Source organism: Grampus griseus (assembly GCF_964374135.1).
Source record: "Grampus griseus genome assembly, chromosome: Y".
NCBI lineage: Eukaryota > Metazoa > Chordata > Mammalia > Artiodactyla > Delphinidae > Grampus > Grampus griseus.
In genome coordinates, this window is record NC_139016.1 from 17,551,458 (window position 1) to 17,568,616 (window position 17,159).

Below are 17,159 nucleotides of genomic sequence, written 5' to 3' on the forward strand. Positions count from 1 at the left end.
TTTATCAGGGACTTGCCACAAAGACCTGGCGCTTGACTCTTTGGTAGAAAAATCACCGTCAGTGATGTCATCAGCACCCTTGTGGGACAGAGTGTGCGTGTACACCTTAATATATACAGTGTCATAGCTATCCATGTGGCAGGACTCCAGGGGCCTTAGCAATTGTAACATTCTACCCAGGCTTTGCAGGATGACTGCCTAATCCTCACAGCTGGCTCACGTAAGAGGTGAACCCAGCATACACGCTTACATGGGACCATATCATCCCCGCAGGGGGATTTCAGCTAGTGTCATCTCGAGGACAGACCCGATGTGCTTTCTCCTAGTGCACCCTCTCTGGGAGAGCGTGGACCTGGTCCCGGGGGGTGAGTGCCAGTCGCCCATCAACGACCGGTGGAGGGACAGTGTCTACGATCCTGGCTTAGAACCGCTCACCGTCTCTTACGACCCGACCACCTGCCTCCGCGTCTGGAATAACGGGTACTCTTTCCTCGTGGAACTTGAAGACTCTGCAGATAACTCAGGTGAGAGCCAGACCTGTCTGTGGGCTCATCTGGAGTTAAAGGGACAGTTTCATGTCAGCACAGGCCACATCGCGAGGCCTCCATGGGAGAGGGGACCTCTTTTGTTAGTAGTGGCACGGGACTCACTGGACTCTTTTTTTCATTGTGTGATACACATAACATGAAATGTACTCTCTTAGCCTTTTTTTAAGTATATGGTTCAGTAATATTAATTACATTCACACTGTTGTGCAACTGTCACCTCCATCCATCCTCAGAACTTTGTACCCATTAAATAATAACTCCTTATTTTTCCCCACCCTCCAGCCCCTGGCAATGAACATTTTCCTTTTGTTTCTATGAATTTAAGTTTTGGGTATGCTATCTACATTTTCAAGTGTAAAATATACAAATCAAGTATTTCTGATGAATATTTAGCATCCAAAATGATATGTGCTGTATGTATTAAATACACAACATATTTTCAAGACTTAGTAACTTTTCACATTGATTATATATTGAAATGACAATATTTTGAATATATTTGGTAAAATAAAATGTTTTCAAAATTAAGTTCACCTGTGTGGTTTTTTTTTTTTTTAACTTTTTCAATGGAGCTCCTAGAAGCTTTAAAATTACCTCTGTGGTTTGCATTACATTTCTATTTTTAGGCACTGGTATAAAAGGATAAAAGCAAATAATACTAATAAATATCAGTTAAAATGTGAGATTTGATAAGAATGTATTTTAAATGGAGTAAAAAGATAAAGGCAAACAACTAAGGGAAATTCAGGAAAGGAACTAAACATTTAAGAGTGTGATGTGACTATACATTTGCTGAGTGCTTCATTTATCTCCCATAGAAGTCTCTGTGGTGGCCCCTCATCTCCGTTTTTAGATGGAGAAAGTAAAGGTCAGTGAGGTTAAGTGCTTTCCTGCCACGTCACTCAGCTAGCACCTGGAGAACTGGACTGGAGATCTGTGGACCATACTCTGCACAGCACCTCTGAGCTCCTGCAGGTTCCATAGGTACAGGCCTCCTGCAGGCTCCCTGCCTTGGTCCACTCTGGATGCTGAGTGTTTTAAGGATACCCAGGTTTTAGTCTAGTCAAGTATGGTAAGACACACAGACGTGGAAATGGCTATCATGAAGGAAGAATTTTATTATACTCACAAATACCTAAAAAGAGGAGACATGGCATGCCATGCACGGCCACATGGGGAAGCACCAGGGGTGGTCAGGAGGCAGAGAGAGCAGGGGAAGACATGGACAGAACCTTTGTTGTGTTTCCATGGGAAGGAATGGGTGAGACAACATAAGCAGGCTTAGGATTGGCCACTTTGGATAATTTCAGCAGGCTCTGGGCATAGAGGCTTCCCCCAGTTGTCTGGTACGTGGCCCTGGGGTGACTAGGGCAGAGGAATAGTAGCTCAGAGTATTAAGAATCCCAAAAAGGAAGTCGTTGGGGCCTGAGCTCTGGATTGGTTGGTTTGTACATGAAAGGCATGCTCCCTGTTGTTTGTTCTCTCTAGCAATTGACTAACCCTGGGAGAGGTGATCCCTCTAGCATCAGCAAGGCCTCAGATATCAAAGCATCAAATATAGAAACTGGAAAACATAGCTATTGCACTGAAGCTCCTCAGGACTCAGGGGCCTGAACTGAAAGCTGGGCCTTACTACGCGCTGGCTTGCCCTGACAGCTTCAGCCTCCAGAGCCTCTGTGCACCAAGTACCAGTGAGACCCAGAGAGGGAAGCTGATGGAGTAAGGGACACGTTTTCCTGCAGACTGTGGGTTCCAGCCTATCAGCAAACAGCCTGCTCATTTGTTTTGTATCTACTTTCACTCAGTGATGTTTATAACATTCTAAATTGTCAATTTAAGTGCAGTTCCAGTACTGTGGATTGTTTTTAGGTAATCACCAGGTATCTGACTTTATCTTACTTTTTATAATATGTTTTATTTATTTATATTCTAATTCATTTTTGGCTGAGTTGGGTCTTCGTTGCTGTGCACAGGCTTTCTCTAGTTGCGGCGAGCAGGGGCTACTCTTCGTTGCAGTGCATGGGCTTCTCACTGCAGTGGCTTTGCTTGTTGTGGAGCACCAGCTCTAGTTGCGCAGGCTTCAGTAGTTGTGGCACGTGGGCCCTAGAGCACGTAGACTTCAATAGTTGCGGCGCATGGGCTCAGTAGTTGCGTGCGGGCTGTAGAGTGCAGGCTCAGTAGTTGTGGCGCACGGGCTTAGTTGCTTCATGGCATGTGGGATCTTCCCGGACCAGGGATCGAACCCATGTCCCCTGAATTGGCAGGCAGATTCTTAACCACTGCACCACCAGGGAAGTCCAGGTGTCTGATTTTAATTCACGTTCTATTATTGAGCAACCGTGGATCTTGGTAGCCAAAGGGATGTGGGTGGGATGTCCTGGAACGAATCCCCTGCAGATACTGAGGGACAACTGTATTTAGAAAGCTGCATAGGGGCTTCCCTGGTGGAGCAGTGGTTAAGAATCATCCTGCCAATGCAGGGGACACAGGTTCGAGCCCTGGTCTGGGAAGATCCCACATGCTGTGGAGCAACAAAGCCTGTGTGCCACAATTACTGAGGCTGTGCTCTAGAGCCCATGAGCCACAACTACTGATCCCGCATGCCACAACTACTGAAGCCTGCATGCCTAGAGCCCGTGCTCCACAACAAGAGAAGCCACCACAATGAGAAGCCCACGCACCACAACAAAGAGTAACTCCCACTCGCCGCAACTACAGAAAGCCCGTGTGTAGCAATGAAGACCCAATGCAGCCAAAAATAAATAAATATATATTTTTTAATCTAGAAAGCTGTAGATAGTTCATTTCCCGAGAGTGGGTTTAATTATTCTGTTATTATGCTATCTTTAGTAAGAGAACCCTTTTAAGTACTGTTAAGAGAATTGGACTCGTGAACTTTAACTGGTGATTGAAATCAAGTTTCTGGTGCTCAGAAGAGGCAGATCAAGTTAACAAATGCTCTGTACTACCTGGGTCCTGCCAAGGCCAGCGTCTTTGGGTGTGTAAATGCTGCCTAAGCACCTGTAGGATGGAACAGTAGCACGCTGATAAGGGAATAGTGAGACTTCTGGCTGAGGTCGAAAATGAAGATTAAAAAAAAAAGTTTCCAGTGGTGATAGAAAATCCTCCAACTCTACAAAATTGTCTTCACTCTGCTTAACAAGGGCTCCATGTGACAACCACTGGGCTTCAGCAAAATCCCTTTCAGCAGAGGAACAGGAATTCTCTATTTGCATACATTTGGGCTACAGTTTGCTTCCTGTTTCATGATTTGTTCTAGTGTAGGAGAGATAGAGATAAGAAAACTCAGCACGTTCGTGGGGAGTACAATGCCTGTCTGTGAAATTAAACCCAGAGACAGATAGAGGTGGTTTCTGCACCCAGCAGTGTGCCACCTTCACGCCCAAAGCGCCCTTCATATCTGTAGGGAGGACATTCAGAAGGGAGTATTCAAAACACTGGATAGTTCCTAACCTCAGCACTTTCACCAAAGTTTTAAGAAATACTCCCCAAGACTCCTTTCTGTATCCAGAGCCATTTTGGAAGAATTCTCAATGGTAGCAAGGAAAGAGGTTTCTGGAATTTGTGATCTTTTACTTATTCATTTAAAATTTATTTTAAAATTTTGCATTTGTTTAAACTTCTTAGTTTTGTTTTTTGGGTTATTTTTGGCCACACCGTGTGGCATGCAGACCTTCCCTGATCTGGAATCAAGCCCGTGCCCCCTGCAGTGGAAGCATAGAGTCTTAATGACTGGACCACCAGGGAAGTCCACAAACTTCTAATTTTTGGGTAGATAAAATTCACAAGTACAAAAGTATATATGCCATGAAAAACATGCCCTGTTCCTTCTCTCACCAATGACAACATTGTTCTCTGCCTGAGCCCTATGCACCTGGAAAACTGCAGAAAGTTAAGAAATAACCCCATGCTTTCGTGTTCCGGGAAAAGGCTTACTGCAAAGAACCACCTTTCCCCACAGGACTTAGATAAGACTTGTGAACAAACCCTTGTTACATATGACAAGGCCAGACACAGTCTCGAAATTCCCATTTTTTACCTTAAAAATGATTCAATGAACTGTTGTACCAACTGATCCATCAGAACAAAATGCTTGACAACCAAACTTTGGTTAAGCTCCTCTCCTTCGCCGAGACCCTGGAGCTTTGGCCCACCCTCAGCCCTGGTCCAGGAAGATCCCACATACCATGGAGCAACTACCGTGCACCACAACTACAGAGCCTGTGCTCTAGAGCTCGTGAGCCACAGCTACTGAGCCCACGTGCCACAGCTACTGAAGCCCGCGCCTAGAGCCCATGCTCCGCAACAAGAGAAGCCACCGCAATGAGAAGCCCATGTATTGCAACAAAGAGTAGCCCGTGCTCACCACAAATAGAGAAAGCCTGTGTGCAGCAAAGAAGACCCAACACAGCTAAAAATAAATAAATAAATAAAATAATAAACCAGTAATTTAATAAATGAATAAATAAATAGAATATGGCTAAGTATCACTGGGGGAAATAGAGTCCATTATGTGTTCACTTCAGTCAGTGTCTTTTCCAAATGGTTTTCATCTAGGGCCTCCCAAAAGGGAGTCACTTAAAAGGCATTTTATTTTAATGTCTTTTAAATCTGGAATAACAAGTTGTTTGCTCAGCTGCACCCAAACTGATGATCCTTTCTAGATATCCAGTGTTCTCACGGATGTCTGATTCATCATTGTCTCTAGGATCTTCTTGATATTAATGGGGAGCCCAGAAACAAACAAAAAACTTGCAATTTTTGCATATATACAAACACACATACATGCACACACACACACATATGTTATATGAAGTGTATTTTAAGAAAAATAACTTTTTTTTTTTTTGGCTGTACCATGTGGCATGCGGGATCTTAGCTCCCTGACCAGGGATCAAACCCATGCCCCCTGAATTGAGAGCGTGGAGTCTTAACCACTGGACCACCAGGGAACTCCGCAAAATAACATTTAAAAAGGAGCCATTCCTCTTTATCAATTCTTCTTTTCCTTCTTATTCCTAACTATTTCCTGACTGTGGTGGCATGTATTTTATATGGCACCATAAAATATGCACCATATTTTATATGGTACAAGTATTTCCTTTAAAAATAAGAGAATGACCATTCTATAAATAACTGCTTTGAATCTGGACATATTTTCTTCTTTACTCTGGTGAGATCCTTTATAATATACCTAAAATGAGGCTCCAATTTCCTCAGCCTATAAAATATCCAGAGGTATTCAAAGCTGCCTTCAAAACATTGGAAACCATATGATCTGAGATCAGTCCCAAGAGGAAATGGCCTGGGCCTCACACATGGGGAAGCTGTTAAAACCTCATCCCAGAAGTGTTCAGTTCTCCTTCACTCTGGAAATCCTGCCTTCACATGTGTGAAATGTGTCCTGGTGGAAACAGCATGTGACCTGGTTGGGGGCTGCTGAGACCCTGTGAGCAGGTGGTAAAGGCAGCAGGGGGTTGGCTGGGAATAAAAGAAATGGAAAATAATGAGTTTTGCTTGACAGTGACCGCTGGCTTAGTTGTTCCTAGCTCCCTTTCGCTCCATTCAGAGAAGCAGTCTTAATAGGCAAGGTGCCCTCAGAGGGTTTGGAGAACGATCAGAAAGAAGACTCTAGGGGCATATTTAATGAAGAGAAAAGAGTACAAACACCACTTTGCTGCACACTTAGACACACACTGGACGACTGAACTCTCTGCAATGATGCAAATATTATATGTCCGGGGTGTCCAAATGGTCACCATCAGCCACCTGTGTCTACTAAACACTTGAAGTGTTGCTAATACAACACACAAACTGAATAATTTTATTTCATTTTATTTTATTTATTTATTTGGTAGCGCTGGGTCTTAGTTGCGGCTTGTGGGCTCCTTAGTTGTGGCTCACAGGCTCCTTAGCGTGGCATGCGAACTCCCAGTTGCGGCATGTGGGATCTAGTTCCCTAACCAGGGATAGAACCCAGGCCCACTGCATTGGGAGCGCAGAGTCTTAACAACTGCACCACTAGGGAAGGCCCTTTATTTCATTTTAATTAATTGAAATTTAAATTGCCACATGTGGATAGTGGCTACTCTATTAGTGTAGCCTCAGAGAGTTTCATGTGGATAACGGAGTATGATTTGGCTCATGTAAGTATAAAATGCTAGGCCTGTTTGGTACATGTTTCTTAGCTACTTTCTGTTTCTAAGGCTGTGGTCCCTGAGGATTTGTATCACTCAAAATAAGTGTGTCTGTGCTCCAGCTTGTCCTCTGTCATTGTTGCTATCAGTCCCTCCTTTGCAAATAAACTTGTTTTCTTTTTCCCAGCCTGCTTCTTGCACAAAATCCCAGAGAACAGAGCTGCTTGCCAGTGCTCGACCCCAAGGCTTAACTCAAGAGGTTGAGAGATAGTCCTTCGGGGAGGGTTTGGAGACAGATCTCTCCAGCAGAGGTTTGGGGTGATCTGCCTTGACCAGACTCGGCTACCTTCTCCAAACAAAAGGTCAGGTGAATTTAAATTACTTACAGATGAGGAATGTAGGTTAATGGCAAGGTGACAGCCTGAACAAATTGCGAGCTTGACAACAGCTACTTCTAGTTTCACTTGAGCTAGGTTGTGTGATGGTTGAAAATCAATAGAAGACCCTAAATTTGGGTTTGCTCACTAAGTCACTTCAGTGCCCTACAAGTGGTAACTCTGGTGGTGTTAAGCCCAACTAGGAACTTGGCCCAAAATACAAGGTGTGGTAAACCACCGTGACCACATTTTACAGTCCTGATCTGGATCACAGCAGGGTCCCCAAATCCCCAAATCTGATGGTAGCAGCTGAAAACTAGACCCATGTGTGATCTGTGCCAGATGTCACCATGCTCTATTTTAAGTTTTTCTGAATGACACGCATTTCCACATTACATATAAAACTAACAGAAAAGGGAAATTATCCACAGACATTTAGTACAATCCCAGGTTCCATTCCTGGCCCTTTGTGCTATAAGAAGCCTTCCTCAGCCTTGTCTTCTGGGTTTCCTCTGGGGGGGATTCCTAAGCACAGCTGGCCTCCTCGGGGGGTTGGGGATGTGCTAAGTCAGTATTTCCCACCTGTAAACAGCATTCATTTTTCTTATAAAAATAACTTAAGGGACAATGAGACAGAATGTACCTCCTGAGGAAAGAACACAACACCACCTACAGACTTGCCAAAGATGCTGAACTTGAGCCCATTCAGACCTCTGGATCCAGATTACAGCAGAAGGGAATAAAGAAAACCAAGGTCAGGGTTGAATTGCCCAAGAATAGGAAATAGCAAAATCCAGACACTGTGATATTGAGTGGGTCGAATGACCTCAATTTTTCAATAGATAAATTATAAGAAAGGGATAGAGGGGAATCTATGGATTCAAAGATTCAAAAGCCACAAGAAGTTTTTTAAATGAGCAAGACCAAACTACAATGTCTAAGGAGAGACACTGAGTGATAAAATGGTAAAGAAACACAAGGAAGTGATTACTGTGAAAGTACATCTATTCCCTTGGGCTGTGTCCGAGATAGGCACCAGGAGGGTTGGCACAGCTCAAGTTCTTCACCTGCATGGTGATTACAAGGGTGTTTATCTTATAAAAGTTCATTAAGTTATGCTTTTTTTGTGTGTAGGGATTTGTATCTATATTGTATATCATGCTAAAGATTGAGAAAGAGAAAAGCAGCCCCTTATCAACTAGGCTTTGAAGTTTCTAGACGCTGGCCTGCCTTAGACCTCGGTCCTGGTGTTTTCCTGAACATAAATATTGCACAGAGCATCAACGTCAGACAAGGCCACTCCATGACCAGGAGGGATCAAGACAAAAACAAAACCATCCTGTTATCACATGTGAATACAGAAGACAAGATGTGAGCATCGTAAGGTCACAAACATGTCCTCTCCTGGCAAAAATGATGACTGCTGCTTCTACCACCTAGAGCTTTGGACTGAATGTAGTTCTTCTGCCTTATAAATAAGATTAAAATACCCAATCATAGAATTACCCTCACTTATTCACAGTATCCACTCTAAAACGAAACCCCATTTCCATAAACTCTCCTCCAAGTTATCTAACACAAACTCAAATTCTAAAATAAGTCCTTTCTAAAAACCTCTTAATGAAATGCCCAGTGGTTCCCCATGGTGGGCAGTCTCCCTTGATGCAAAGAGCAATAAGCCCAACATGTTCTACTATAGGTTCACGTCAACTATAGGTGTTCCTGGCGGTCCTTGGATGGAGGTCTTTACAAGATAAAAAAACAAAGAAAGAAAGAAGAAAAAATAAATGCCCAGAATCTAAGCATCGCTGTCTGTCTGGGAAAGCATGTTCCAAGCAACCAGAAATCTCTTCAAGTCAAAATAGTCAAGGTGCATACTTGCTGTGACTGAGAGTATACAATGCTGTATGTGTAAACATTTCTATTTCCTGATCCTTTGGGGAAATGAAGAAATACCACTGCAGTTGAGTGTATATTGGAAAGCATGATGAAAACATCTGGATTTAAGTTCCAGAACTATCTGGCTTCTCTGCTGGTTTCATCCACAGGGAGGAAGCCAGACTGCTTTGGATAAATCAGTAAGCCACTCTGAAACCACTTGACAGTGAACAAACTTAGGAATCTGAATTAGTCTGGGACCCAACACAGAAGTCACCTGAAATACATTCATTTCAGGGTGGAAAAAGCTACGTGCATGTGTCATAACCACAGTCCCTTATATTTGTGAAGCTTTATAAATCTTAAAAGAGCTTTCCAATACTTTGTATCACTTTACCTTCAAAAAAACCCCAAGAAAAACTGAAAATACATTTCCATCCCTATTATACAAATGGGGAAGACAGAAAATTGAGGTGACAAACTCAAGCATCCTGAACAGCCATGGCAAAAGCCAGGTCTCTGAGCTCCTTGACTTCTCACTTTTGAAAATGCTCAGTTGTGGCAAGCTTTGATCCTTTTAGGGTTGATATGATTGTTTGAAAGAGTCGCATTTCATTTCAACAAAGTCTGGCAAGTGCGGTATGTAATACCTTTTATGTTTAAAGAAATATAAAAGGTGTTATCCTTAAGAATCAGGCTGATTTTGGGGGATTTGATATTTCCTGGCTTCTTGGCCAATTCTCTTTCCAAACTATCGTGCAGTCTCCAGGGGGACGATTTCAAGTCTGTGCTCTGGGGGTTGGGTAAATGTAGTTCAAGGGATCGGAGGAGTCCCAGGGAAACATAGTTAACATGTTATCATTCTATGGCTCTTCAGGGATTTGTGAACATGAACCGACATAGTAAATTCTGTGGAAACAATACGATGAGACAATACTTGCTTCCACTCAAGGAGCGCACAAGAAGACCCTTCATTTTATGGCGACTGAGAGGGCTCTTGGTCAAGACATGTTAGCTGGCGGATCTCAGTTTCCTTGTCTGTAAAGTGGGAGGTGGGGCTCGAGGAATTGGGTGGCTTCCAGCTCTGCTCTGTGATGCTGCAACCTCAGCAGGACTCCACAGCTCATATTCTCTCCTCTTCTTTGAGCTCATCTGTGATGGAGGGTGTAGCCTGCACGATCGCTCTCCTTTGTGCCAAAGCTCGCTGCTCAGCAGTGGTTCTCCACCTGCCTGGAGCCATACCTTCTTCTGACAGATTGTTTACAGCGCCCACTTTCCTATCCTCACATGAAATTCACAGGCAATATAACCTTCATATACCTCCCTCCACCCCACCCCCAAAGAAAACTAGTATACTGCTCTAAAGTCATATAGAAAGTAATAAAATGAAATTAATTCTTCATAAAACACATTTCAGCATGTAAACAGTCAAGCATGACAACACGAGAAGCATCGCTGCCCTCTACCCATTAGGGATATTTTTAAAGGCTCCGTGATCAAATAAATTTGGAAAATTTTGGATTAAACAAAACTCCAGTATTTTCCAGAACTTCTCCGAGACTTACACAAAGTGTCCATTGCCAAGCTACACGGGAGAATTTGGTATACAGTATTTTCCCAAATCATAAGACCACGCATGCCATTCTTTACGAATGTTTCATACAACTAGTGTCAAGGACGTGTTTGAGAAACATTTTCCTACATCAACTGTGGGTTATATCCAATCACAAGTGACATCACCGCCCTGTGAAGTGTTCATTCTCCAGGCTTAGTGTTATGGCGTTTAGGGACAGAGAATCACAGCAGAAGCTCACTGAGCAGCATCCTTGGCCTTCACCCACTAGATTCTAGTAGCACCTCCCTGTCCCTACCATGTTCTGATGACAAAATATGTCTCCGATTATTGTCAAATGTCCTCTAGGGGGCAACACTGCCCCCAGTTGAGAACTACCTATTTAGTAACATTAAATATATTTAAATATTTAAATACACATGTAATATAAAGAAATTACTTTTAGAATTTTTCCCTGTTCACATTTTATGAAAGATATTTCATTCAGATTCTCCACATGCACCTTCCAATACTGATGTCTTCATCAGTGCCTTCAGCACTTTTGGAATCACCTAAAGGAATCTTCCAGGTTTCCATCATCCTTCTAAGTTGATCTGAGATACAGCCACTTGTATCTTGGGGCCACTGAACATTTTATTCTCAGTCACGTTTTCTTCATTCACTGGGTAGACATTTGTGATCTTCAGACTTAATGGTGTATTCCATTGCGTTTGAAGAGCTTCTAGAAAGGCTTGTTCACAATAACACGCACTGACAGTGATTGCAAGAGGAAGCATGGTTCAGGGGCTTCAGAGCCAGCCTGCTGTGGCACTACTCTGGTTCTCCCACTCCACTGTATATGACCCAGGACAGGGCACTGAGCCTTCCTGTGCCTCAGTTTTCTCCTCTGCAAAATGGGTGATATAGTATCAATACCTACTCATAGGTGTTTTCAGAGAAATGATGAGTTGATATGAGTAAAGCGACTTCTACAGGTATCCCAAATCAGTAACGACTGAGGTCATTTCAGACTATTATGCCTTCCACTAAAAATATTTTGTTGTTAAAATAATTTAGGGATGATCTTGTGATATGAAAGACTTCATAGAAACTCAAATATAAGATGACTCCCTTTTTCCCCCAAGGGATGCTTTTGAGAATTACTTTCCTTAACTCAGGAAGTGATGGTAAATCAATTTCCTATTTATTTATTTACTTAATTTTTTTGTGGCCGCACTGTGAGAACCCGTGCTCTCGGCAGTGGAAGCACAGAGTCCTAACCTCTGGACTGCCAGGGAATTCCCTTAACTTCCAGTTTAGATAAGAATGACAAGAGTAAGGTGTATTGCTTGTTTCGGTAGAGAGTCTTTACTGAAAGCTGACTAGCTATTAGTGGATTTCTGGGGCAAATCTAACCTCAAGTGCCAATTAATAAATTTGAAATTGAACCCATATGTAGCCATTTCCCTTAGATGGCCAGTACCTCCTTGTCTCTCACAGGCCTGGAGGGAGTAGCCATACGTCCCAGCGTCTCACCCGCCTGGCACTCCCTTTCACACTCAAAAGAGTCCTAGTTTAGAAGATGAATTATATGGACACTCTAGTCACTGAGAACTCTCCCTTTTTCCTGGTATAAAATGTGTCTCCACTCTGTGTAAATATCTAAACGACCCAGCTCTTCAGAGCTGGCATTAAGGGTGAGTTCAAAGTAATCAGGTCCCACAGGTCCACATGCCCTTGCCCCCCTGCTTCCTCCTCACTGTTTTCACACTTCTTTCTTCTCCTCCCACCCCTTTTTGCTCCTGTGTCTGGGACACATAAAGTGCTTCATTCTTAGCTTCTCTTTCTTCTTTCTAAGTGTTCTCTGCATCTTTCCTCTCCTTCTGCTGTTGCTTGCCATCAGTCATTCATCCTCAGAACAGAGCTTATGGCATGGCTAGAAAGAAGACAGTTCTCTTTGTCGCCCATCTGCTCCAATCTGTCTTCTCCAGGAACTTAAGTACTTCTAGATTTCTGGTATGACTCTTAGCACCAATAAAACTTCAAGTAATGGAATTTAACCTCCTTGGGTCCTTCTTACTAGCGGATAGAAACTCACTCTGCCATCTTGTGTTGCCTCTACATAGGGATCATTTTCCCACTGTGGCCCTTCTTCCTGGCACCCACTGAGCCGGCCTTATTCTCCTCTGGTCTTTGGTCCTTGGGCATTCCTGTCCCCATCCTGCCTGCCCTTGATTCCAACTTCAAGGCCTGTTGAAGTCCACTGGATGGTAGTACCATGAGCACAACCCGCCCTGGCACTGGTGAACATTCTGCCATTCTTGGTCAAGTCAGGGCTCTGAGAAACTCTTGGAGGCTGCCTTACACTTCCTGTAGACACAACAAATTGACGTCTCTTCTGGTCCCACAGCAAGCTGGATACAGGGAGCCCTGGGCTCTTCCTGCCCACCTAGGCTTTAACCACGGACAGAGCACACCTCCCTTTCACCTTAAGATGCCCAAACTAGGCCTGTCTTCAATGATTTCCTCCTCTCTTCCTTGACTTGGCTGGTGAAGAACACAGGCTTCCTCAGGGACCCACTGGCATCTAAATGATTCTCAATTAACTTCTGACTCTCTTCCTCCCCCGCATCCCAGATAATCTTCTCTATGTTTGATCACAGGGCAAGTGCACCCAGCTTTGCTGTGCCTTTTTCCAGATCTTTGTATCATACCCAGGTCTGCACTTTTTTTTTTTTTTTTTTTTTGCTGTACATGGGCCACGCACTGTTGTGGCCTCTCCCGTTGCGGAGCACAGGCTCCGGATGCACAGGCTCAGCGGCCACGGCTCGCTGGCCCAGCCACTCTGCAGCATGCGGGATCTTCCAGGACTAGGGCACGAACCCGTGTCCCCTGAATTGGCAGGCGGACTCTCAATCACTGCACCACCAGAGAAGCCCCCAGGTTTGCGTTTTTGAAAGTCAAAATTTTGGCCACTTGTGTTTAGTTGCTTTTGCCTGTATCATCACTTCCCTGGGGGAATCAAGGATGCCTGTGCAGAGAAGAGTAAGGGTAGAGCCATCAAGAAAGTAGAAAAAGAGGGACTTCCTTGGTGGCCCAGTGGCTAAGACTCTGCGCTGACAATGCAGGGGGCCCGGGTTCAGTCCCTGGTTGGGGAACTGGATCCCGCATGTCTCAACTGAGTCCGCATGCTGCAACGAAGATCCCGCATGCTGCTACTAAGACCAAGTGCAGCCAAATAAATAAATAACTTAATTAATTAATTTTTAAAAAGAAAGAAGAAAAAGAAACAGAGGAGAATAACCTAAAATATCAGGCCATCACATGGTTAAAAGTGTTCCTGATCATAGAGGAAAATAGAGAACAAAGAACCTCTGCATCACAGTTTGCTGGCTGCCCTTACAGAACAGGAGCTGATACAGAGATGGCGGGAAATTGAACTGGTTTAACTGCTGTGACTCAACTATCACATGGTCTAATGTTATTTCAGCAATATTTAATAAGCATTTCAAATTCTCTTACAGTAGCAATAAGAGCCACTATTTCTGTCCTCAGATGAAGCTGTAATGGATAAACACCACTGAAAACAGACTAGTAACTTTTCTGAAGTAGTAGGTTGAGTTTTTGCTTATTTGCTATCTACCTGGGTGTAGAGGGGGTAGAAGGGTAGTGACCATATTTTGGGACCAGAATGTAAAGCTATTTTTTGATCTACAGTTGTGACAAGGCGTATTAGTGGTCCCTTTGACCCAGGAAGGCCTCTTTCCTCCTTCAGACCCTGGGGTGGGACAGAAAGATTTATAGGATCTGGTTTGCTTATAACACAAGCATATTTCACTCTTCTCTTCCCAAGTTCTCAGTTTCTAGAATAAGAGCTTAGTAAGTAGGAGCTCTATAGAATGTGATTTAATATAGATTATCATCAACAAAAATATTCACTCTGCCTTGCTGTGAAGGGTTTGAAAGGAAAGCGGCCATCAATTTCTTTTCTTGCCTCAGGAGGCCAGCTGAATAAATGAGTCAGTCATCCATGGGATCCTAAACTGGGGTCCCACTTGGATTCAGGGTCAGGTCAGGGTGTGGAGAGTAAGGAATCAACACTTTGTGTTTCCAGGGCTGACAAGAGTGACAAGTGACTGAGCTGAACTCAATCAGCCCACGTCCCCACATACACACCTGATTAGAAAAGGGGAAACTGGTTACATGTTCCAAGGATGGCATCACCTGAACCAGGCCAGGCCCTAATTTCCTGAGATAGAGGAAAAATTATTCTAATTCATACTGATCTGGACTTGACCTTCACATGGCCAACAGATGTGTCAAGGGGTTAAAAAAATTTTTTTTCTAAAATAAAACAGTGCAGTGGTAAAAGAAATGAAGAACTACTTCCCTATTGCCGGACACCAACTCCTAATCCCAGCAAAGCCTTCTCCATGCAATTCTCTTCAAGGCTTCAATTAAATGTTAAGCATGCCCTGCATGAATTGAATAGACACTGGCAAGAATTTAGGCATTTAAACATTCTTCTGGTGACTTAAGTAGATTGTTTTCATGGGATTGCTGCCAGCCCTCCACTGCTTTTAGAACTTGGAAAAAGCCAGACTGTAAGTCTTCAAACTTTCAGAATTGGGGTTTTGATAAGACGAGGTTCTAGGTGTTGATTGACCCTGTGTCTGCTAACTAATAAACTGACCGACCACCTATAGTATGGAAACCATATGATGAAAGAACACAGCTGGCTTCTCTCTCTGGAGAGGGCCCACCCACGCAATTTGTAGAAGGCAGCATGTGCTCCAAATTCTAGAAGCTCAGACAGTCTCAGGGAAACTCCTTTATTTCATGACAGAAACACAATTATTGAGAATTGCAATAAGAAGTCTATTTCTCTGTTTTGACATGCAGCTAAACTTCTTAATAAAAGTAACTTATATCTTTTTTGTTGTTCTTTTTTGGGTCATTCTGCATCTTTCTCACTGGCTTATTTTCAGGTTCTTTGCTTTCTTTGCTTTCAATCTAGCTGACCTCATTGGAAAAAGTAAATGGGATAATTTCTCTCTTTAACTTCATATCCATCAATATTTTCTCATTGCACAGATAGTAAAATCTGAAGCCTATGAAATTGATAAGTGTAAAGATACATATTGTAGAATATTAAAATTTTGATAGAATGTATGGTACATATTTAAAACAGCCAAAGATGTTAAACAATTTAAATGATGAATGATACATAGCTAATTAATAAACTATTGTACATTCACACAATAGAATGCTCTACATTTGTGAAAAAGAATGAGGACGTTCTTGCTACATTGATATATTAAAAACACCAAGCCATAAAGACTTAAATATAAGACATGACACCATAAAACTCCTAGAAGAGAACACAGGCAAAACATTCTCTGACACAAATCGTACCAATGTTTTCTTAGGTCAGTCTCCCAAGGCAATAGAAATAAAATAAAAAATAAACAAACGAGACCTAATCAAACTTACAAGATTTTGTATAGCAAAGGAAACCATAAACCAAACGAAAGGCCAACCTACGGACTAGGAGAAAATATCTGCAAATGATGCAAGTGACAAGGGCTTAATTTCCAAAATATATAGACAGCTCATACAACTCAACAACAACATAAACAACCCTATCAAAAAATGGACAGAAGACATAAATAGCCATTTCTCTAAAGAAGACATATAGATGGCCAACAGGCACATGAAAAGCTGCTCAACATTGCTAATTATTAGCGAAATGCAAATCAAAACTAAAATGAGGTGTCACCTCACACCAGTTAGAATGGGCATCATCAGAAAATGTACAAACAACAAATGCTGGAGAGGGTGTGGAGAAAAGGGAACCCTCTTGTACTGCTGGTGGGAATGTAAACTGATACAGCCACTATGGAGAACAGTATGGAGGTTCCTCAAAAAACTAAAAATAGAGATGCCATATGCTCCTGCAATCCCACTCCTGGGCATCTATCCAGACAAACTTATAATTCAAAAGGATACATGCACCCCTATTTTAATGGCAGCACTATTCACAACAGCCAAGATGTGGAAACAACCTAAATGTCCATCTACAGATGAATGGATAAAGAAGATGTGGTACATATATACAATGGAATACTTGAAAAGAATGAAAATTTAAAACATGAAGTGAAAAAGAATGAAATAATGCCATTTGCAGCAACATGGATGGACCTAGAGATTATCATACTAAGTGAAGTCAGAAAGAGAAAGACAAATACCATATGATCTCACTTATATATGGAATCTAAAATATGACACAAGTGAACTTATCTGTGAAACAGACTCACAGATGTAGAGAACAGACTTCTGGTTGTCAAGGGGTAGGGGGTCGGGGGGCAGTTGGATTGGGAGTTTGGGATTAGCAGATGCAAACTATTATATATAGAATGGACAAACAAAAAGCAACTACTGTAGAGAACAGGGAACTATATTCAATACCCAATAACATAATGGAAAAGAATATGAAAAAGAATATATATATATATATACATATATGTATATGTGTGTGTATAACTGAATCACTTTGCTGTATGGCAGAAATTAACACATTGTAAATCAACTATACTTGAATAAATTTAAAAAATTTTAAAAACTAAAATGAAAAAAACAACACCAA

The 17,159-nt window shown here is 42.5% G+C and overlaps 1 pseudogene across 1 annotated transcript in view; it reads left to right on the forward strand.

Moving 5' to 3' along the window:
- Positions 1-250: 250 nt before the first annotated feature.
- LOC309817714 (protein SSXT-like) overlaps positions 251-17,159 on the forward strand; it is a 153,663-nt pseudogene continuing 136,754 nt past the window's right edge. The window contains exon 1 of the transcript in view: positions 251-524. The product of the transcript in view is annotated as a protein SSXT-like (transcript). The remainder of the gene's footprint in view (positions 525-17,159) is intronic.